A 24247-nucleotide genomic window follows, 5' to 3' on the forward strand; every position below is an offset into this window, starting at 1 on the left:
AAGCCAAAGGTCCCTTTAAGGAGGAGATAAACATTCTTTCTTTTTCACATTCTTTTGCCTTAGACAAGTAGGCCTCATAGGCAGCAGTATCTCTTATTCAAGGACATTCCTTTTTTTGAGCTTTGGATGTATGTCATGGGAGAAGGTCTGGGTAAAAACTTCCACAGTCTTGAGCTCTGGTTTAACCTGTTCCTTCTGGCTAATCTCATGCTGATGTCATCCCAGGATGTATGTTACGGGAAAGGGTCTGGGCAAAATTCTCACAGTATTGAGTTATTTTTTAATCTATTCTCAGCAGCTAGTTGAGAAGTATATAAAGTCCCACTTAAACTAGTGAGGCAGGTACTTTCCTGCCCCCTTCTGATGTCTATGTCAGAAGCTTTTTATGTTGCTTTCACTTTAAATAAAATCTACACAAAGCTCTGAGTGACTGAGACTCTCTTTGGTCCCAGAGTTAAATCTTCTCCTTTGGAGACCACAAATCTGGTAGCACCATTCACTGTTCACCATAAGCTGTGAGTCGTAAAAAGTCGGACACGACTTAGCCACTGAACAACAACTACTTCAATGCAAAAGCTGCAAAACTCCAAGGAACATGAAAAATATCATCCCCAAAAGAAAATAGTAATCCTCCAATAACTGAACTCAATGACACGGAATTTTGAGACCAAGCTGATAAAGAGTTTGAAACAGCAGTTCTGAGGAAAATCCAGTATGCTACAAGAAAACATAGACAACTCAATGAAATCAGGAAAATACACGAAAAATGAGAAATTTAACAAAGAGACAGAAATCATTAAAAAGGACCAGACAAATTCTGGAGGTGACAAATTCAATGAATAAAATTAGGAATGCAATATAAAACATGTACAGCAAAGTAGATCTAATGGAAGACAGGAAAAGTGAGCCAGAGGATTGGAACTCTGAAATAACACAATTAGTGGAAAGCAAAGAAAATAGAATGAAGAAAGTCTAATGATCCATCCTCACTACTTTTTCTTTGTTCTCCCCTAAATATAAATAACCTCAGATATGCAGATGACACTACCCTTATGGCAGAAAGTGAAGAGGAACTCAAAAGCCTCTTGAAAGTGAAAGAGGAGAGTGAAAAGGTTGGCTTGAAGCTCAACATTCAGAAAACAAAAATCATGGCATCTGGTCCCATCACTTCATGGGAAATAGATGGGAAAACAGTGGAAACTGTCAGACTTTATTTTTTTGGGCTCCAAAATCACTGTGGATTCTGATTGCAGCCATGAAATTAAAAGATGCTTACTCCTTGGAAGGAAAGTTATGACCAACCTTGACAGTATATTAAAAAGCAGAGACATTACTTTGCCAACCAAGGTCCATCTAGTCAAGGCTATGGTTTTTCCTGTGGTCATGTATGGATGTGAGAGTTGGACTGTGAAGAAAGCTGATCACCGAAGAATTGATGCTTTTGAACTGTGATGTTGGAGAAGACTCTTGAGAGTCCCTTGGACTGCAAGGAGATCCAACCAGTCCATTCTAAAGGAGATCAATCCTGGGTGTTCATTGGAAGGACTGATGCTAAAGCTGAAACTGCAATACTTTGGCCACCTCATGTGACGAGTTGACTCACTGGAAAAGACTCTGATGCTGGGAGGGATTGGGGGCGGGAGGAGAAGGGGATGACAGAGAATGAGATGGCTGGATGGCATCACCGACTCTGTGAACATGAGTTTGAGTGAACTCTGGGAGTTGGTGATGGACAGGAAGGCCTGACGTGCTGTGATTCATGGGGTCGCAGAGAGTCGGACACGACTGAGCGACTGAACTGACTGACTGACTGAACCACTTCTCTAAGATATAATAAAATGTCATATATCAAAGAGAATCTTAAAAACAGCCAGAGGGAAAAAAGCTTTACTGGCAAATTCTACCAAACATATAAAGGATAATTAGTGCCAGTCCTTCTCAAACTTTTCCAAAAAATCAAAGAGGAATCACTTCCAAACTCATTTTATGAGGCTAGCATTACCCCAATACAAAAGCCAGATAAGGACACTATAAGAGAGAACTACAGACCAATATCCCTGATAGATATAGATTCAAAAATTCTCCAAGTATTAAGAAATCTAATTCAATAGCACATTTAAAAGGATCATACACCATGACCAAGTGGAATTTATACCTGGGATGCAAGGCTGGTTTGACATACGTAAATCAATAAATGAGATACAACAATTGAATAGAATGAAAGATAAAAATCATATGATAAAAACTCAACAAATTATGTATAGAAGGAATGTACCTCAACATAAAGGCCATATATGACAAGCCCACAGCTAACATCATTATCAGTGATGGAAGACTGAAAGCTTTTCCTGTAACATTAGAAACAAGACAAGTGCCCACATTCACCACTCTTATTTAACATAGTACTAGAAGTCCTAGCTAGATCAATTAGACAAGAAGTGAAAGGCATTTATTCAGAAAGGAAGAAGTAAAATTGTCATTATTTATAGATAATAAATATACCAGGACTTCCCTGGTGGCTCAGATGGTAAAGTGTCTGCCTACATTCCAGAAGACCAGGGTTCAATCCCTGGGTTGGGAAGATCTCTTGGAGAAGGAAATGGCAAACCACTCCAGTATTCTTGCCTGGAAAATTCCATGGACGGAGGAGCCTGGTAGACTACAGTCCATGGGGTTGCAAAGAGTTAGACACGACTGAGCGATTTCACTTTCACTTTCACAGATAATATGGGGCTTACCAGGAGGCACTAGTGGTAAAGAATCCACCTGCCAATGCAGGAGATATAAGAGACACGAGTTTGATCCCTGGGTTGAAAAGATCCCCTAGAGAAGGAAAAGACAACCCAATCCAGCATTCTTGCCTGGAAAGTTCCATGGACAGAGGAGCCTGGTGGGCTACAGTCTATGGGGCCATAAAGAGTTGGACACAACTGAAGCAACTGAACACAGTAGCATAGCATAGATAATATGATCTCTTGTGGCAATAAAGAATCCACCTGCAATGCAGGAGATGCAAGAAATGGCAACCCACTCCAGTATTCTTACCTGGTAAATCCCATGGACAGAGGAGCCTAGTGGGCTACAGTCCATGGGGTTGCAAAGAGTCAGATATGACTTAGCATGCACACATGATCTCTTATAAAGAAAATCCTAAAGAGTCAATAAAAAAACTACTGAAACTATATAAATTTAGTACATTGTAGAATATAAAAATCAACATACAGAAATCAATTATGTTTCCATTGATATAGGAAATCAAAGATGATTCTAAGAAATACAAAGATATCCCATGCTCTTGAAGTGGAAGAATTAATATAGCTAAAATGGCCATACTATCCAAAGCAATCTACAGATTTAATGTGATTCCTATCAAATTCCCCATGATATTTCACAGGACTAGATCAAACAATCCTAAATTTATATGAAACTACAAAAGACAAAAACTGCCAAAGCAATCTTGAGGAAAGAGACAAAAGCTGGAGGTATAACCCTTCCAGACTTCAGACAATAATACAAAGCTACAGTAATCAAAACAGCATGGTATAGGCACAAGGAGAGACATATACATCAATGGAATGGAATAGAGAACCCAGAAATAAGTCCAAACACCTATGGTCAATTAATCTTCAACAAAGGAGGCAAGAATATACGATGGAGAAAAGATAGTCTCTTCAGCCAGTGGTGTTAAGAAGGCTGGATAGCTGCATGTAAATCAATGAAATTAGAACACTCCTTCACATCATACACAAAAAATAAACTAAAAATGGCTTAAATATAAGACATGATGCCATAAAACTCCTAGAAGTAAAACATTCTTTGAAATGTTTTGTAAATCATAGCAACATTTTAAGTCAATCTCCCAAGGCAAAAGAAATAAAAGAAAAAATAAACCAATGGGACCTAATCAAATTTAGAAGGTTTTGCACAGCAAAGGAAACAAACGAACAGACAACCTATGAACTGGGAGTAAAAATTTGCAATCAGTGCAACCAACAAGGGCTTGATTTCCAAAATACACAAATGCTGTCTCAGACAAATGCTGTCTCAGACAACTCAATATCAAAACCAAACAACTCAATAAAAAAAAAACAGACAAAAGACCTAAATAGCCATTTCTCCAAAGAAGACATACAGATGGCCAATAGGCACATGAAAAGATGGTCAACATCTCTAATTATTATAGAAATGAAAACCAAAATTACAAAGAGTATTACCTCATACCAGTCAGAATGGCCATCATTATAAAGTCTACAAATAGTAAACGCTAGAGGAAAAATAACTTTTCCACTTTGTTGGTAGGAATGTAAAATGGTGTAACCACCATGGACAATAGAACAGAATCTCCTTAAAAAACTAAAACTAAAAATAGTTACCACATGATCCAGATCCCACTCCTGAGTATACACCCAGAAAAGATGAAAAATTTCATTTGAAAAATTGCTTGCATCTCAGTGTTCAAAGCAGCACTATTTCTAATAGCCAGGACATGGAAGAAAACAAAGTGTCCATCAACAGAGGAATGGATAGAGAAGACACAGTATGTGTGTGTGTGTGTGTGTGTGCTATGGTTTACGTGTGTAATGGAATATTCAGTTCAGTTCAGTCACTCAGTCGTGTCCAACTCTTTGCGACCCCATGAATCGCAGCACGCCAGGCCTCCCTGTCCATCACCAACTCCCGGAGTTCACTCAAACTCATGTCCATCGAGTTGGTGATGCCATCCAGCCATCTCATTCTCTGTCATCCCCTTCACCTCCTGCCCCCAATCCCTCCCAGAATAAGAGTCTTTTTCAGTGAGTCAGCTCGTCGCATGAGATGGCCAAAGTATTGGAGTTTCAGCTTTAGCATCAGTCCTTCCAGTGAACACCCAGGACTGATCTCCTTTAGAACGGACTGGTTGGATCTCCTTGTAGTCCAAGGGACTCTCCAGAGTCTTCTCCAGCACCACAGTTCAAAAGCATCAATTCTTCGGCGATCAGCTTTCTTCACATTCCAACTCTCACATCCACACATGACCACTGGAAAAACCATAGCCTTGACTAGATGGACCTTTGTTGGCAAAGTAATGTGTCTGCTTTTTAATATGCTATCTAGTTTGGTCATAACTTTCCTTCCAAGGAGTAAGCATCTTTTAATTTCATGGCTGCAATCAGCATCCACAGTGATTTTGGAGCCCAAAATAATAAAGTCTGACATTATTTCCACTGTTTTCCCATCTATTTCCCATGAAGTAATGGAACCAGATGCCATGATCTTTGTTTTCTGAATGTTGAGCTTTAAGCCAACCTTTTCACTCTCCTCTTTCACTTTCATCAAGAGGCTTTTGAGTTCCTCTTCACTTTCTACCATAGGGGTGGTGTCATCTGCATATCTGAGGTTATTGATATTTTTCCCGGCAATCTTGATTCCAGCTTGTGCCTCTTCCAGCCCAGCGTTCCTCATGATGTACTCTGCATAGAAGTTAAATAAGCAGGGTGACAATATACAACCTTGACGTACTCCTTTTCCTATTTGGAACCAGTCTGTTGTTCCATGTCCAGTTCTAACTGTTGCTTCCTGACCTGCATACAGGTTTCTCAAGAGGCAGGTCAGGTAGTCTGGTATTCCCATCTCTTTCAGAATTTTTCACAGTTTATTGTGATCCACACAGTCAAAGGCTTTGGCATAGTCAATCAAGCAGAAATAGATGTTTTTTCTGGAACTCTCTTGCTTTTTCCATGATCCAGTGGATGTTGGCAATTTGGTCTCTGGTTCCTCTGCCTTTTCTAAAACCTGCTTGAACATCTGGAAGTTCATGGTTCATATATTGCTGAAGCCTGGCTTGGAGAATTTTGAGCATGACTTTACTAGTGTGTGAGATGAGTGCAATTGTGCGGTAGTTTGAGCATTCTTTGGCATTGGCTTTCTTTGGGATTGGAATGAAATCTGACCTTTTCCAGTCCTGTGGCCACTGCTGAGTTTTCCAAATTTGCTGGCATATTGAGTGCAGCACTTTCACAGCATCATTTTTAAAGATTTGAAATAGCTCAACTGGAATTCTATCACCCCCCACTAGCTTTGTTTGTAGTGATGCTTTCTAAGGCCCACTTGACTTCACATTCCAGGATGTCTGGCTCTAGGTGAGTGATCACACCATCGTGAGTATCTTGGTCATGAAGATCTTTTTTGTACAGTTCTTCTGTGTAATCTTGCCAGCTCTTCTTAATATCTTCTACTTCTGTTAGGTCCATACCATTTCTGTCCTTTATCAAGCCCGTCTTTGCATGAAATGTTCCCTTGGAATCTCTAATTTTCTTGAAGAGATCTCTTGTCTTTCCTATTCTGCTGTTTTCCTCTATTTCTTTGCATTGATCGCTGAGGAAGGCTTTCTTCTCTCTCCTTGCTATTCTTTGGAACTCTGCATTCAGATGCTTATGTCTTTCCTTTTCTCCTTTGGTTTTTGCTTCTCTTCTTTTCACAGCTACACTCATCCATAAAGAATGAAATGCCATTTGCAGCCACATGGATGGATCCAGAGATTGTCATAATAAGTAAAATAAGTCAGAAAGAAACAGACAAATATTTTATGATATCACTTATATGCTGTGCTTAGTCACTCAGTTGTGTCTAACTCTTTGTGACCCCATGGACTATAGCCCACCAGGCTACTCTTGTCCATGGGGATTTTCCAGGCAAGAATACTGGATTGGGCTGTCATGCCCTCCTTCAGGGGATCTTCCTGACCCAGGGATCGAAACCACGTCTCTTTAACGATATTAATTCTTCTGACACATGAACACAGGAGATACATGATACATGAGCACATTAATTCCATCTGTTTACATTGTCTTAAATTCTTTTCTCAAAATCTTGTGGTTTTCATTTTCCTGATCTTTCACTCCCTTGATTAAATTTACTCCTAAGTATTGTTTTTTATACTATTGGGACATATTTCATTGTTAGTGTATAACTGATCTCTTTCAAAATTTTATTTGTTATAGTTGATTTAATTTTGTGTTTGGTCCATACCATCCAAAGTCATCTATAGATTTAATGCAATTCTATCAAAATTCCCAATGGCATATTTCACAAAAATAGAAAATCTTAAAATTTGTAAGGAATCATGGAAGACTCTGAATAGCCAAAGCGCCCCAAGAAAGAAGACAATTGGAAGCATCACACTTCCTTATTTCAACTATACTACAAACCACTAATAATTACATCAGCATGGTGCTAGACACATAGACCAATGGAATTAAATAGGGAGCTCAGAAATAAAGTGAAGTGAAAGTGAAAGTTGCTCAGTCATGTCCGACTCTTTGCGACCGCATGGACTTTACAATTCATGGAATTCTCCAGGCCGGAATACTGGAGTGGATAGCCTTTCCCTTCTCCAGGGGATTTTCCCAACCCAGGGATCAAACCCAGGTCTCCTGCATTGCAGGCAGATTTTTTGCCAGCTGAGCCACAAGGAAAGCCCAAGAATATTGGAATGGGTAGCCTATCCCTTCTCCAGCAGATCTTCCTGACCCAGGAATTGAACTGGGGCCTCCTGCATTGCAGACAGATTCTTTACAAACTGAGCTATTAGGGAATCCCTCAGAAATAAACCCCATGCATATATGGTCAACTGTTTGACAAGAGGACCAAGAGCATTCAATGGGAAAAGGATAGTCAATAAATAGTGTTTGGAAAACTGTATAACCATATGCAAAACAAAAATGAAATTGGATCCTTATCTTACACTAGTCACCAAAATAAACTTGAAGTAGATTAAAAATTTAAACATAAGACCCAATATTGTAAAACTCTAAGAAAGCACAGGGAAACTCTTTAACATTAGCTGTGGCAATGATTATTTTTGACTAGGACACCAAAAGCACAAACAACAAACCCAAAAATCAACAAGTGGGACTATATCAAACTAAAAAGCTTCTGCACAGCAAAAGAAATCACCAACAAGATGAAAAACCAACCTATGGAATAGGAGAAAATATTTGCAAACCACGTATCAGATAAGGGGTTAATGTCCAAAATATATTTTATAAATTTGTATAACTCATTAACATGAAAAGAAACAGCCCAATTTAAAAAATAGACAGAAGAACTGAATAGACATTTTCCCAAATGTCCAAAGAAGACATCTGAGTGGCCAAAAAGCACATGAAAAGATGTTCATCCCTGATGGCTCAGATGGTAAAGAATCTGCCTGCAATGTAGGAGAACCAGGTTTGATCCCTGGGTCAGAAAGATCCCCTGAAGAAGGGTATGGAAAGCCACTCCAGTAATCTTACCCAGAGAACCTCCATGGATAAAGGAGCCTGGTGGGTTACAGTCCATGGGGTTGCAAAGAGTCGGACAAGACTGAGCAACTGACACTTTTATTTTCTTAGACTCTTGGCAGGAATGTAAATTGGTGAAACCACAGTGAAAAACAGTATGGAATTTCCTCAAAAAATTAAAAGCAGAACTACCATATGAGGACTTCACTGGCAGTCCAGTGGTTAAGACTCTGTGTTTCCAATGCAATGAGTGCAGGTTTAATCCTTGGTCAGGGAATTAGGATTCTGCATGCTGCATAGCATGGTCAAAAAAAAAAAAAATACCATATGAACCAGACATCCCACCTCTAGGTGTATATCCAAAGGAAATGAAAACAGGATATCAAAAACAGATCTGCAAGATTATTGCAGCAATATTCACAATAACCAGGATATGGAAACAACCTGTCTGTCAGTGGATAAAGAAGATGTGTGTATATATACATTATATGTATGTATGTATATATATATATACACAATGAAATATTATTCAGCCAGGAGAAAGAATGAAATCCCTAGGCAGAACACTCTCTAACATAAATCACAGCAAAATCTTTTTAAATCCATCTCCCAGAATAATGGAAATAAAAGCAAAAATAAACAAATGGGACCTACTTAAACTCAAAAGCTTTTGCACAACAAAGGAAACAATAAGCAAAACAAAAAGACAAACCACAGATTGGGAGAAAATATTTGCAAATGATGTGACTGATAAGGGATTGCTGCTGCTGCTGCTGCTGCTAAGTCACTTCAGTCGTGTCTGACTCTGTGTGACCCCATTGATGGAATCCCACCAGGCTCCCCCGTCCCTGAGATTCTCCAGGCAAGAACACTGGAGTGGGTTGCCATTTCCTCCTCCAATGTGTGAAAGTGAAAAGTGAAAGTGAAGTCGCTCAGTCGTGCCCGACCCCCAGCGACCCCACAGACTGCAGCCCACCAGGCTCCTCCATCCATGGGATTTTCTAGGCAAGAATACTGGAGTAGGCTCCAAAATTTATAGCTTATAACACTTAATAGCATCAAAACAAACAATCCACTCAGAGTGGGCAGAAGACCTGAATAGACATTTCTCTAAAGAGGACATACAGATGACCAATAGGCACATGGAAAGATGTTCCAATCACTAGTTATTAGAGAAATGCAGGTCAAAACCACAATGAGATACCACTTCATACCAGTCAGAATGACTATCGTCAAGAAAATCCACAAACAGCAAATGCTGGAGATGGTGTGGAGAGAAGGAAACCCTCCTGCACTGTTGGTGGGAATGTAAATTGGTGCAGCAATGGAGAACAGTATGGATGTTCCTTTAAAAACTAAAACTAGAACTACCATATAACCTTGTAGTCCTATTCCTGGGCATGTATCCAAAGAAAGACAGGGACCTAAAGAATGCATGCAGCCCAATGTTCACTGCAGCACTATTCACAATAGCCAAGACATGAAAACAACCTAAATGTCTATTGACAGAGGAATGGATAAAGAAGATGTGGTGTACATATATATATATATATAATATTTTATATATTATATATATATACAATGGAATTTTACTCAGCCATTAAAAAGAATGAAATAAGGTCATTTGCAGCAACATGGATGGACATAAAGAGTGTCATACTGGGTAAAGTAAGTCAGAGAAGGAGAAATACCATATGAATCATGACATCCCTTATATGTGGAATCGAAAAAGAAATGATACAAATGAACTTACAAAACAGAAAGAGACTCACAGACTTAGAAAATGAACTCATGGTTGCTGTGGGGGAAGGGGTAGTTAAGGACTTTGGGAAGGTCATGTACACACTGCTATATCAAAGTGGATAACCAACAAAGACCTATTGAATAGCACAAGGAACTCTGCTCAATGTTATGTGCCAGCCTGGATGCGAGGGGGATTTGGGGGAGAATGGACACATGTATGTGTATGGCTGAGTCCCTCCACTGGTCACCTGAAACTGTCACAACATTGCTAATTGGCTGTACCCCAATACTAAATGTTTTTGGTGTTAAGAAAAATCAAAAAAAGAAGGAAATCCTGTCATTTCAATAACGTGGATGGATCTTGAAGGCATTATGCTGAGTGAGATAAACTAGATATCTTTCATATGTGCAATCTGAAAATGCCAACTCAGGACTTCCCTGGGGGTCCAGTGGTTAAGACTCCCAATTCAGGGTTGCTCCCTGGTCAGCGAGCTATGATCCCACATGCTGCACTCCACAGCCAAATGAATAAAAACACCAAACTCTTTTTTTTTTTTAAAGAGTAGAATGATGATTGATTGCCAAGGGCTAGTGGGTGGGGGAATTTGGGAGATGTTGTTAAAGGGCACAGTCCTGCAACTAGAAGATGAATAAGCTCTGGTGATCTAATAAATGGTACAGTGATCATAGTCAACAATACTGTATTACATCTAAATTGGTAAGACTCTATCTTAATTATTCTTACCACAAAAAAGAAATGAAAAGCATGTGTCATGATACACACATTAGCTAAAACCATGGTGGTGGGACTTCCCTGGTGGTTCAGTGGCTAAAACTCCAAATTTCCAACTCAGAGGACTGGGGTTCGATCCCTGGTCAGAGAACTCAATCCCACATGCTGCAACTAAGAGTTACCATGCCCCAGCTGAGGACCCTGCCTGCCACAATCAAGACCCGACATGGCCAAATAAATAAATATATACTTACATATTTTAGTTTTCAATTAGCAATAATCGCACCTCGGATAAACCTCATTGACTACGATACTGCCACTGCACAAAGCTATACTTACATATTTTAAAAATAAATAATAAAAAAATAAAACTATGGGGGTAACCAAATTTCCATATGTAGTTGTATCAAATTAACACATACACCTTAAACGTACATGTTATATGTAAATTTTATCTCAATTTTTAAAATTTAGAAATAAAAAAACTGGAAACAGTGAAACCGCCACAGCAACTCACTTCCTCTCAGGCAAAGCCACATTCCTCAAAAGATTTCAAGAAAAGATTTTGACAAATGATGGCCGAGAGCCCACAGAAACTCATCAGCAGAGAGGGTTTTGGTTTATTTGTTTTTTACAGTGGTTCTTAACCTTGGTTGCACATCTCGGTTTCTTGTTGCTGTCGTAAAAACTACCGCCAACACGGTGGCCAAAAACAACAGACATTTCTGGAGGTCAGAGGTCTGGGGCACTCACTGGGCTCGGACCTAAGGGTCAGCAAGGCTGGCCTCTTTCTGGATGCTCCATACAGAATCCATTTCCTTGTCTTTTCTACCTAGAGGCTACGTCATCCCTTGGCTAGGGAACCTTTACTCCATCTTCGTAAGGATTTATGCCTGATAGCATCTCTGACACTGACTCCTCCGCCTCCCGCTTCCACTGTCAAAGATCCCTGAAAATACACTGGACCCACGTGGATAATCCAGAATAGTCTACTTATTTTAAGGTCAGTTGCTTGGTTAGCAACCTTCATTCCACCCGCTGCCTTGATTCCCTTCTGGTAACATACATCCAGAAAACAGGTCACAGGTTCTGGGGATTAAGACATGGTCTTCTTTGTGCTTCAAACAGTTGGGCCCATGCCTGGGCCCAACCCCAAGAGATTCCAAGGTAATTGGCCTGGAACATGGCATGGGCATCTTGATGTTTTTTAAAGCTCTCCCTGTGGCTGTAATGATCAGTCACTGAAAACCACTGCTGTAAAGAAATAGAACATACCTATGTATCTAGCACTGTCCTAGATGCTTAATATTATTTATATACCATTTAAAATTAAAAGACGCTTGCTCCTTGGAAGGAAAGTTATGACCAACCTTGATAGTATATTAAAAAGCAGAGACATTACTTTGCCAACCAAGGTCCGTCTAGTCAAGGCAATGGTTTTTCCCGTGGTCATGTATGGATGTGAGAGTTGGACTGTGAAGAAAGCTGATCGCCGAAGAATCGATGCTTTTGAACTGTGGTGTTGGAGAAGACTCTTGAGAGTCCCTTATACTGCAAGGAGATCCAACCAGTCCATTCTAAAGGAGATCAATCCTGGATGTTCATTGGAGGGACTGATGCTGAAGCTGAAACTGCAATACTTTGGCCACCTCATGCGGCGAGTTGACTCACTGGAAAAGACTCTGATGCTGGGAAGGGTTGGGGGCGGGAGGAGAAGGGGACGACAGAGAATGAGATGGCTGGATGGCATCACCGACTCTGTGGACATGAGTTTGAGTGTACTCCGGAAGTTGGTGATGGACAGGGAGGTCTGGCGTGCTGTGATTCATGGGGTTGCGGAGAGTCGGACACGACTGAGCGACTGAATTGAACTGAACTGAACTGAACCTTCCTGACAACCTATTTTTACTTAACCACTGTTAAAGGAACCAGATTAAGCCTAACATGAAGTTGTTCACCCTAAGTTTCTATCTTCAGCTCTCCCATTAAAGGAAGGGTCAGGTCAACCAATCAGAGCTTGTCTGCTCAGCACAAGTTACCTTACCTGCTCTAAGACTTTCCACTGCTCCGGATAAGTGACACTACTGCTGTTTAGCTGCTAAGTCGTGTCCGACTCTTTTCGACCCCTTGGACCATAGCCTGCCAGGCTCCCCTGTCCAGGCAAGAATACTGGAGTGGGTTGCCACGCCTTCCTCCAGGGAATCTTCCTGATCCGGGGATGAAACCCACATTTCTTATGTCTCCTGCATTGGCAGATGAATTCTTTACCACTAGCGCCACCATACTTCAATAAAATAAAATCACAAAACCAAAACCAACCGACAACAACAACAACAAAAATATTAAAAAACTGAAAGGTCAAGAAAAGAAGGCAGACTGGCTCATGACCTGAAGAATGACATGGCAGTGAGTTCCCTGGGTTTTGTTTGTTTTCTTTTGCTTTTTGTTTGGTTTTGTCAGACTCTGCGGAAGAAACCAGCAATCTGGAAACACCCATGATCCTGGAAAAACTCCCTTCCTTCCCGCAAAAGAACTCAACAAAATCTGCTGTGTCTAACCAGAGGACTAAGAAAGGAACAACCTGGCAAGACAGACAACCTCTGACAATTACCGCTCTACTCCAGGCAAACACAGAGACCAAACTCTAGCCCCAGCCCTAGCAGCAGAGGCTGAACAGGGAGCTTAGATCTTCCCCCCTCGCCAGGCTATAACAAGGGGCTCAATTGCTCCCCAATTTGTGGTGTCAGGAAGGAAGCTGGGACTTAACCCCAACGGGACTCATGAATGTCCTGCTCTCACTGTGGTGTCACTGGAGACTTCCACCATCACCTGACAGTAATGAGCACCTTCTCTCCAATGGAGTTGATTCTGTGTGGGTCTAATGAAAAATCAGGACTTTACCATTCAGAGGTAATGAGGTCACCCCACCCAATGTGAGAGTTGCAGCAGGGCACTCTTACTCTTCCCAGCTGGGGAGATGTCAGCAGAGGCCTGCTTGGCTACTGACCCCCCTCACCCCTGCACAACAGTAATAAGGATCAGCTCCTCACAGGGTGTCAGTGGAGACTGAGTGGGGACCCTGAACTTCCAACCCCACCTAGCAGTAAACACATGGCATTTTTCCCTTTCCCTGTTGAGCCAGTGTCCAAGGGAGCTATTAATACGTGTGCTCAGTAGCTCGGTGGTGTCTGACTCTTTGTGACACCATGGATTTAGCTCACCAGGCTCCTCTGTCCATGGAATATTTCAGGTAAGAATACTGGAGTGGGTTGCATTTCCTACTCCAGGGGATCTTCCTGACCCAGGGATCAAACTTATATCTCCTGCATTGGCAGGCAGATTCTTTACCACTGCACTACTTGGGAAGCCCCCTAGTTAAAACAGGTTTAAATAAGATCTAAAATCTCATAACATAATACCTTAAATGTCCAGATTTCAACTAAAAATCACTCATCATACCAAGAACTAGTGAGATCTCCAAATGAATGAGAGTCAGTAGATGCCCATACCCAGAGGATGGAGACGCTAGATGTATCTGACAAAGATTTCTAAATTCTTCAACAAACATGCTTGCTTGAAACAACAAAAAAGTTTCAGCAGATAAGTAGAAAGTCTCACCAAAAGAAAATAACTTTTAAAGGTACAAAAAGCAAATAGAAATCTTAGAATTGAACAACACAATTACACATTCAGTCCACAAGTTTAGTGGATCCCAGAATTATTTGGCGGAATCACAAGACAGAACAGCCAACTGATACGTCTCAGCCCAAGTTAAAGTTAATTCAGAACCAGTGGATGGGAAGCCCTAGCCAGCTTCTGGCGCACAGATTTTGACACAGATGCGAGGCAGTTATTCTCAAGGGAATATCTGCAAACCATAAGAACTTTCTTATTCCCTCTGGTTACTCAACTGGCCACCATTACAGAGGCCACTGATGGCTTGGAATTACTGGCTGTAAATGAGGAGCCCCCGAGACTGGTCTCTATATTCTTAAGGCAACACATCCTACTACTTAGATAAATCTCCATCTCAGATTTTCCAGGGTCACCCTGAACTTGACACTGGTGACTCCATGATCCAGGCTTCCCCTCAGGATCTGATTTTGGATAGTAACCCCTGGGAGCTCCATGCTCAGAGCATCTAATGTCCTCCATTCCTGAATGCAAGTCCCCGAGATATAGTATACAGAGCTCCATTCCCAGACCTGATTAATGGCATTCCCTGATCAGAGGCAACCTCCCCGGCCTTGCTAGGGATGCATCATACCCCTGGATCGCAGCCACCACTGGAGGGTGTCACCTCTATACAACCACAGTGGGCCAGTGTTCTTTCTCCACATAATAAGCAACTTTCTGTGGCCTTGACTGATGCAGGTTCCCAAATCACGGTAGTCCTCAGAGATGCCATTAAATTTAAGAAAGGATCTCTATCCTCTCTGAGGAGTTACAGGATATAAGGTTGAAGGCAAACAAGTCCACCTTACCTGACCTATGCCCCCATGCTGATGTGGTCACCTGAATAAACCGTTTCATTATTGAGTATTATATTACAGTCTTCTCCACCATAAAATAAGGGTAATGATGATGTCTGCTTAGTGACCAAACAACAACAGCAACAATTCACCACAAGGGTGCTACACCAGCACATGTGAAAGCATCTGATACCCAGAAAGTGATCCACCACCGTGAGGTATGACCAGGTGACCCCTGGGTAGGTTCCCACATTTGGGCTATTTGACACAAATTGCATGAGTCACAGCATCAAAGAATTTTATTGGTTCCTGAATATGACAGTTTCATTGGTCTCACACTTCCATGCCTGTGGACAAAGAACTCAGAGTTACTTCATCAGTGTGTTATAGGCTGGCTAATAAATTCTATGGACTTTTATGACCTGTACATGAAAGGCTGGATGTTGACTCCGGGAGAAGCCAGCAGTTTAACCCCTTAGCCCAACAGAGGTCAGAAAATCATCAGTAAATAAATGGCAGTGAACTTCTTAAGAGCAGAGGCTGTGTCTTATTAAATATTTTATTCCTGGCATAAACCCAGTGGTTGGCACATTGCAGGTACTAAGTAAATACTCATTTAATGGAGGGACAGAAATACTTTGAAAGGGATATCATTGTTACTTGCTTTCTGGAATTGCTTTTCTCTATAACCAGCCTGCTAAGTCACTTCAGTCGTGTCCGACTCTGTGCGACCCCATAGACGGCAGCCCACCAGGCTCCCCCGTCCCTGGGATTCTCCAGGCAGGAACAGTGGAGTGGGTTGCCATTTCCTTCTCCAATAACCAGCCTAGGCATTTTTTATTTGCCTTGTTTTTTTTTTTTTTTTTTGGTTAACACAAGGTCAATATTTTATTTCACCCTTATTGGAAAAAAGACATCATATGAATATAAATAGAAAATGCACAAAAGTGCCTATGTCAGGTTCATAATTCAAATGCCAAATTATTCTTTTTCTTTATATAAACTAGAAGTAATCAGAACAAATTAAAGGTCCAGCCTTCATTCATCGGCAATCTCCCTAATGCTTTCAGGCAAAAAAAATTTTCTGGTCCATGTAATAGACGTTTTTGACAATTTAGAAGTATTTTTCTTGGAGATTTTATTATGTGTAAGAGGAAAGCCAATAAAAGATATGTTTACATGTCTGAATTTATATAGATACTCACATATTTGTAAGCTTGTATTAAATCATTGCTCTTAACACACAAGGGGACTTCATAATTTAGGGATGTGTCAAGCCAAAGATTTAAAAAGTAGTCTTGCGAAATAGAAGGTTTTCCCTCAGAGAAAAACAAGCATGGAAGAACCTCTCAATGAACTGGGGTTTAACTACTAAGAACAAGACAATTCTCTGAACCCCAGAGCTGGCAGGAGGCTTCTTGTGAGCAAGGTTGATCAAAATACCTCTCTTCTGCCAGCAATCATTGACAAGAAAAGCAGTTAGGTTTCAAATTGTCCTTGCAGCAACCAGCAGCATATTTAGACATGATACCTTTTCTCATCTGACAGTTTTTGGTAGTCAAATTTTTCTTAGAGTGAAATTTCAACCATAGCTTTCCTTCACATTGACTTCATTGAAAACTGGAAGATATGGACTTTTGAAATGAGAGTGTAGACCTTTCTTTCTGAGGATGGCATCCTACACTGTGAAAAGAAATAGAAAAATATCATCCATAAATTCTGTGTTCAATGTATGAAAAAAATGTTGCATAGATTTTATTGTTCCTGGTGTTTTGACTAATCTTTGATTAAAGAACAGGCTCCTCTAGTGGCTCAATAGTAAAGAATCCGCCCGCAATGCAGGAGATGCAGGAGATGCAGGTTCAATCCCTGAGTCAGGAAGATCCCCTGGAGGAGGGCATGACAACCCTCTTTGGTATTCTTGCCTGGAGAATCTCATGGACAGAGAAGCCTCACAGGCTACAGTCCATGGGGCTCAAAGAGTCGGACACGACTGAAGCAACTGAGCATGCATGCATGCGTGAACGAGTGATAATAAGGTTTATATGACAATAGGATCTCTTCAAATGAATAAAAAGATTCTACAGGTGCACATCAAATCAGATCAGTTTCTTCTTTGTTCTCAGAAAAGCAAAAACGATCCTTCCAGGATATGGAAGCAGGAAAGCCATCTTCAGCCTACCCACAGAGTGCGTATGCCACACCCCGTGTCCGCAGGGCACATTCTGCGAGACTGTGCCCCAAGTGTGCGTCTGGGGCCAGCCTCGGGCAGGGAAAGAAGAGCTGCCAAGGGCTTCCCTTGTGGTCCAGTGGCTAGGCCTCAGGCCAGGGAACTAGATCCTGCATGCTGAAACTAAGAGTTTGCAAGCTGCAACGAGGATTGAAGATCCAAGACACAGCGCAGCCAAATAAATAAGCACAAATATTTAAAAAGAAGAATAGAATCCACCTGGAGCAGCATCTAGGGCAAAACAGGTTTGGCTCTTAGCCTAATCCTGGGTTCCAAGTTCTGCCCCTCCACTTGTCCCCTTCTGGACACAGAGCCCCTAAAGTCTAAAGCCCTTTTAGACACCTTATCTTTGATAAAGGAGGCAAGAATATACAATGGAGAAAAGACAATCTCTTTAACAAGTGGTACTGGGAAAACTGGTCGACCTCTTGTAAAAGAATGAAACTAGAACACTAACACCATAAACAAAAATAAACCCAAAGTGGATTAAAGATCTAAATGTAAGACCAGAAACTATTAAACTCCTAGAGGAAAACATAGGCAAAACACTCTCCGATATAAACCACAGCAGGATCCTCTATGACCCACCTCCCACAGTAATGGAAATAAAAACAAAAATAAACAAATGGGACCTAATTAAAATTAAAAGCTTCTGCACAACAAAGGAAACTATAAGCAAGGTGAAAAGATAGCTTTCAGAATGGGAGAAAATAGTAGCAAACGAAGCAACAGACAAAGAATTAATCTCAAAAATATACAAGCAACTCCTGCAGCTCAATTCCAGAAAAATAAAAGACCCAATCAAAAAATGGGCCAAAGAACTAAACAGACATTTCTCCAAAGAAGACATAAAGATGGCTAACAAACATATGAAAAATGCTCAACATCGCTCATTATCAGAGAAATGCAAATCAAAACCACAATGAGATACCATTTCACACCAGTCAGAATGGCTGCTATCCAAAAGTCTACAAGCAATAAATGCTGGAGAGGGTGTGGAGAAAAGGGAACCCTCTTACACTGTTGGTGGGAATGCAAACTAGTACAGCCACTATGGAGAACAGTGTGGAGATTCCTTAAAAAACTGGAAATAGAACTGCCATACGACCCAGCAATCCCATTGCTGGGCATACACACCGAGGAAACCAGAATTGAAAGAGACACATGTACTCCAATGTTCATTGCTGCACTGTTTATAATAGCCTGGACATGGAAGCAACCTAGATGTCCATCTGCAGACGAATGGATAAGAAAGCTGTGGTGCATATACACAATGGAATATTACTCAGCCATTAAAAAGAATGCATTTGAATCAGTTCTAATGAGGTGGATGAAACTGGAGCCTATTATGCAGAGTGAAGTAAACCAGAAAGAAAAACACCAATACGGTATACTAATGCATATATATGGAATTTAGAAAGATGGTCAATACATATTATTTTCTTTTTTTTTTTAAATTATTTTATTTTATTTTATTTATTTTTTTGTGACTTTCTCAAAATTTATTTATTTTTTTATTTTTTTTTATAATTTTTTTTTCTTTACAGTTAAAAGTATTTTTATTAAAAAAGCACAAATGCAAAGAAATGAACAGAGGAAAAATTATGCGTCGAACCTGGACTGGTCACTTATGATAATATACATGCTACAATTCCATTCTCCCCAATCATTCCACCTTCACCCTCTCCCACAGAGTCCCAAAGACTGTTCTAAATGCCTATGTCTCTTTTGCAGTCTCTTATACAGGGTTCAGGTTACCATTTTTCTAAATTCCATATATATGCGTTAATATACAGTATTGATGTTCTTCTTTCTGGCTTACTTCACTCTGTATAATTGGCTCCAATTTCATCCACCTCATTAAAACTGATTCAAATGCATTCTTTTTGATGGCTGAAAAATACTCCATTGTGTATATGTACCAATACAATATAATATGTATTGATCAAATTCTTTGACTTATGCATTAAATGTATCAAATAAAGATCTGAAAAAAAAAAAAATAGAAAGATGGTAACGATAACCCTGTATGCAAGACAGCAAAAGAGACACAGATATATAGAACAGTCTTTTGGACTCTGTGGGAGAGGGCAAGGGTGGGATGATTTGGGAGAATGGCATTGAAACAAGTAAATTATCATACATGAAACGAATCGCCAGTCCAGGTTCAATACATGAAACAGGGTGCTCGAAGCTGGTGCACTGGGATGACCCAGAGGGATGGAATGGGGAGGGAGGTGGGAGGGGGGTTCAGGATGGGGAACACATGTACACCCATGGCAGATTCAAGTCAATGTACGGCAAAACCAATACAATATTGTAAAGTAAAATAAATAAACAGAGAGAAAAAAAGAATTTCCTCAGTGATGAGAACCATAAAGTTTTCTTTTGTTATTTTAATGAAAGACCCCAAGGATGGGGACTGGTTGCCAGGGAATCAATCAAGTGATCAGAGGATTGGAACTTCCAATCCCACCAAGGGAAGAGGGGCTGAAGATTGTGTTCAGTCACCAATAATTAGTGATTTAATCAATCCTGCCTCTGCAACGAAGCCTCCATAAAACCCAGAAGGAGAGGAGTCATACAGCTTCTGCCCTAGTGAGCATGTGGAGTTCAGGGAGAGTGTTCCCAGCACAAGGGGAGCTCTGCATCCCTTCCCCACACCTTGTCCTAGGGCATCTTACCCATTGGGCTGTTCCTGAATTACACCTTTTATAACAAACTATTATCTTGTAAGTAGAAAGTTCTTGAGTTATATGACCCTTCTAGCAAATTAATGGAACCCAAGGAGAGGTCATTGGTACCTCTGATCTACAGCAATATGTCAGAAGCCCAGGTGCAACCTGAACTTACAACTGGCTTCTGAAGTCGGAGGTGGGAGCAGAGGGCAGTCTTATAGGACTGAGACCTTAATCTGTGGGATCTGATTTCCAAGTAGATAATATCAGAATTGAGTTAAACCGTTAAGACTCAGTTGGTGTCACAGAACTACTTGAATGGAACAAAACACACACACTGGAATTGGTGTCAGAATTATAGAAGTGTGGCAGGGAATATCTTGAGCTGTTTCTATTTAGTCTCATTTAAGAGCAAGTTCAACAAGCTATTTTTTCAATACTTCCCCCAGCTTCCCCACTGGGTGTCTGCCAGGTCTTTGAAAGGAAGGTTGTCCATAGAAACTTGCTGAAGACTGAACAAAGCCTGAGGGCATTAATGGGCATCATTTATGTGGAGCTGTTGCCAGGCAACATGCAGGCTGCCAACCAGGGGAGAGTCTTCCAGGACGCTGATATGCATCTTCAGTACTGGGTTAGATGGGCCCTGGGGACATGATGCCTTCACAGATGAGCCTAGGGCTTTTCCAAATTTCCATGCATTTTAATGAATTTGAGTTGTCATGGGTGTGTGCCAGACCTTGGTAGACAAAATAAAGAGAGAGGATTCCATGGTTTGGTAGGGATATGGTTTATAATAGGGTATGTTGTTTATCTCCTTTTTAAAAAAAAGTTTTTACTTGATGTGGACCATTTTAAAAGTCTTTATTGAATTCATTACAATATTGCTTCTGTCTTATGTTTTGGTTTTATTGGCCACGAGGCATGTGGGATCTCAGCTCCCCGATCATGATTGAAATCGCGCTTCTTGCATTGGAAAGTGAAATATTAACCCCTGGATCACTAGGGAAGTCCCTATTTACCTGCTTTTCATCCCAGCTCTGCCAACAACAGAGAGGAGATCAGCATTCTCACACCCTCTCCACAAATGTGAAAATCAGGAACTCTTGGTCTCTGGGTCTGGATGCTTGCTCGGAAGACCCTGCCCTCTTGAAGCCCCACCGTCTCTGCCCCAGGGAGAGAACCAGGAAATCCCAGTCTCCAAAGTCTGGGTCATAGATACAGAGTCAGTGACTTCCCCAAGTCATAAATAAATATCCATTGGTTCTTTTATTCCTTCCAGCAACATCTGCCAAATACCTCTTAGGTGTCATTTAGACGACACAGGAAAAAAGACCCAGGCTTTCCTCTCAAGTTGTTTTCAGGCTGAAATATCCTCCAGGCAGAATGGAACCCAAGATAGGATGTGGGGTTGGAGACTGGATCTGAACCTGGGTAAGGCTGAAGGAACTCTTTCTGCATTGACTGATTCAGCAAGTATTTACTGAATACACACTCACAATGTGCCAGACTCTGATCTGGAATCTGAGGATTCAGTCATGAATGAAGCTGCCAAGTTCACTGCTCTCATGGAGCCAACATTCCAGTTGTGGCAGAGCAGGGGGCTGGGGAAAAGGCAGGGAATGCAGAGAAGATAGATTATCAGCAAGTCAGATAACGAGCAAGCCACTTATTCCACAGGTTGAGCATCTCATAGGTTCTGGGCAGGGTGTTAGGTGCTGGGGTTGTAAAGACAAAGGAGACGCTGTTCCGGTCCCCAAGGGTGCTTCCACCAGAGGGAGGAGCCTGTCTATAGGCGCAGAGCAAACAGTGGGGCTGTTTGGTGGCAATCAAGCCATTCAGTAGAAATAGGGCATGGCGATGCAGGAGGCGCCCTCTTTTAATTACGAAATTCATCCCTTGGGCAATCTGGGGCAAAGAGTCTTTCCTTGAAACTTCATATAAACCCTCTTGAAGTATTTATTGGGGTAGACATTCAGGAACAAACTGTAGGTATCAGATGAGTACAAAAGAGCATCATTCAACCTAAGGCGTGGCTCTTGTTGCCTAAAATACAAACCAGAAATAAGAGTTTCTAATACTCCAAATTCAATTCAATTCCTCCCTCCCTTTCTTCCTTCTTTCCTTCCTTCTCTTACCTGACCCCATTCCCAGAAATTGGTGAAAATAAGAACAAGTGTAGGATTTGAAGGGGCTTTCCCAATAGCTCAGCAGCAAAGCATCCACCTGCAAAGAGGGAGACATGGGAGGCATGGGTTTGATCCCTGGGTTAGGAAGATCCCCTGGAGAAGGAAAGGCAACCCTCTCCAGTATTCTTGCCTGCAGAATTCCGTGGACAGAGAAGTCTGGTGAGCTAAAGTCCATAGGGTAGCAAAAGAGTCAGACATACTGAGCAGCTACGCACATACGACCTGAAAGTGTCAAAGTGAATAGAACTAGGATCTGCCCTCTTAGGTGTGGTCAGGAACTAATTGACTAATGTCTACAAAATATCAGAACATTCCTGAATAAAAGGCCCTATATAAGTTCAAAGTCTTTATAATTATTTTGATGATTACTATAATTTGTAAGACTTGGCCATAACTCTCTTCCCAAGAGGATGAAGTCAACGCTTTTTGAAAGAGGAAGCAGGCCAGGGACTCTATATAAGGGCAGATGGGCTGATGGGCTCTAGGAACAAGAGCTCACTGAAGCCAGGTGAGTGGTGGAACCCTGCTCAGGCCTATTTTGTATGAAAAATTGATAAACTGATAATGATTGTGAGTCTGCTGCTAAGTAAATAAGAAAAGCTGGAGTCAGAAAACTCAAGAACCTTGCAAGGAAAACCCAAGTTGTAAAAGATTATATAGATGATAGAATTAATTTTTAAATAATACTTACACATGTTTAGACTTCTTTTAATTAAAAAATGTATTAATAGTTACTTTTGGATTTGTTGTTGTTTAGTCGCTAAGTTTTGTCCAACTCTTTTGCGACCCCATAGACTTTAGTCCACCAGGATTTTCTGTCCATGGGATCTCCCAGGCAAGAATACTGGAATGGGGTGCCATTTCCTACTCCAGGGGATCTTTCCAGACCAGAGATCAAACTTGCATCTCCTGTATTGGCAGGTGGATTCTTTACTGCTGAGCCACCAGGGAAGGGACCATGGGCAAGAGAAAAAAATGGAGAACAGAAATACGTGTGCATTTAACAGGAACTGTGATGGGCCAAATGGGATGTCTTCTTTTGTGAATTCAAAGCCAAAAGACAGAGATGTTTGTATTTTTCCAGATGTAACCCCACCCACCTTAAGTGAGGCTGCTATAACAATCTCCTGTCTTCTCTGGAGGCTGTGAAAGATCGAAGGCCAACAAGTCTAACAGCACAAACTTGGCAGTGTCCAAGAGTCAAGGACTGGACAGGCTTCAAGAGTCTTGGGTGGAAGAGAGACCACAGTCTATTGGACTTGATTGTTGTTCAGAATAGGATATTCCTTAAGACTTTCCTGGTGGTCCAGTGGTTAAGACTTCATGCTTCCACTGCAGGGGAAGTGGATTCGACCCCTAGTTGGGGAATTAAGATCCTGCATGCTGCGTGGTGTAGCAAAAAAAAAGAATGGGATATTCCTGGGACAATCCTCAGCACTGGGAGAGAAACTTCCTGGAGTTCTCAACTCTGGAAATCCCAGATAGGCAAAATGAGGAAAGCAGGCACAAGGGCCAAAGGGAGAGAATGAATTCCCTCCTAGATTTCTATCAACCAGGAAAGGATTTGCCTGCAGAGAGTGAAGAGGAGCTTTCAGGTTGGTTCCTTGTTCACCAGTCCAAATTCACTAAATACATATTTTCACAGAGCATGCCAAAATGCAGCTCTGCAAAAAGTGAGCTTAGAAAGTGACTTATGTTTGACTCGAGAAAACGTGGTCCTAATGGCAGAAACATTCTCTATGTGTGATTGTCATTGCTGTTATTTTAAGGCCTGTTGGTGCATAGCAGTCTGTGGGAAATGCGAGGGAGTGTGCGAGGAGGGAGAGAAGGAGAGGAGATGGTAAGACATGACGCTGCTATTGGTAGAAAGCCCTGTCAGTCCACAGGGGCAAGCAAGAGACCCGAGTCAGCATTAAAGCCAGGGTCAGGGTGTACAGAGAAGTT

The 24247-nt window shown here is 41.2% G+C and overlaps 1 pseudogene; it reads right to left on the reverse strand.

Annotated features, from left to right (window-relative positions):
• Positions 1–10991: 10991 nt before the first annotated feature.
• On the reverse strand, positions 10992–11068 carry LOC129540157 (U4 spliceosomal RNA; annotated as a pseudogene).
• Between the last annotated feature and the right edge of the window lie 13179 nt (positions 11069–24247).

This window comes from Moschus berezovskii, chromosome 11 (genome assembly GCF_049115385.1).
Source record: "Moschus berezovskii isolate FMDL1 chromosome 11, NW_MosBer_1.0, whole genome shotgun sequence".
NCBI lineage: Eukaryota > Metazoa > Chordata > Mammalia > Artiodactyla > Moschidae > Moschus > Moschus berezovskii.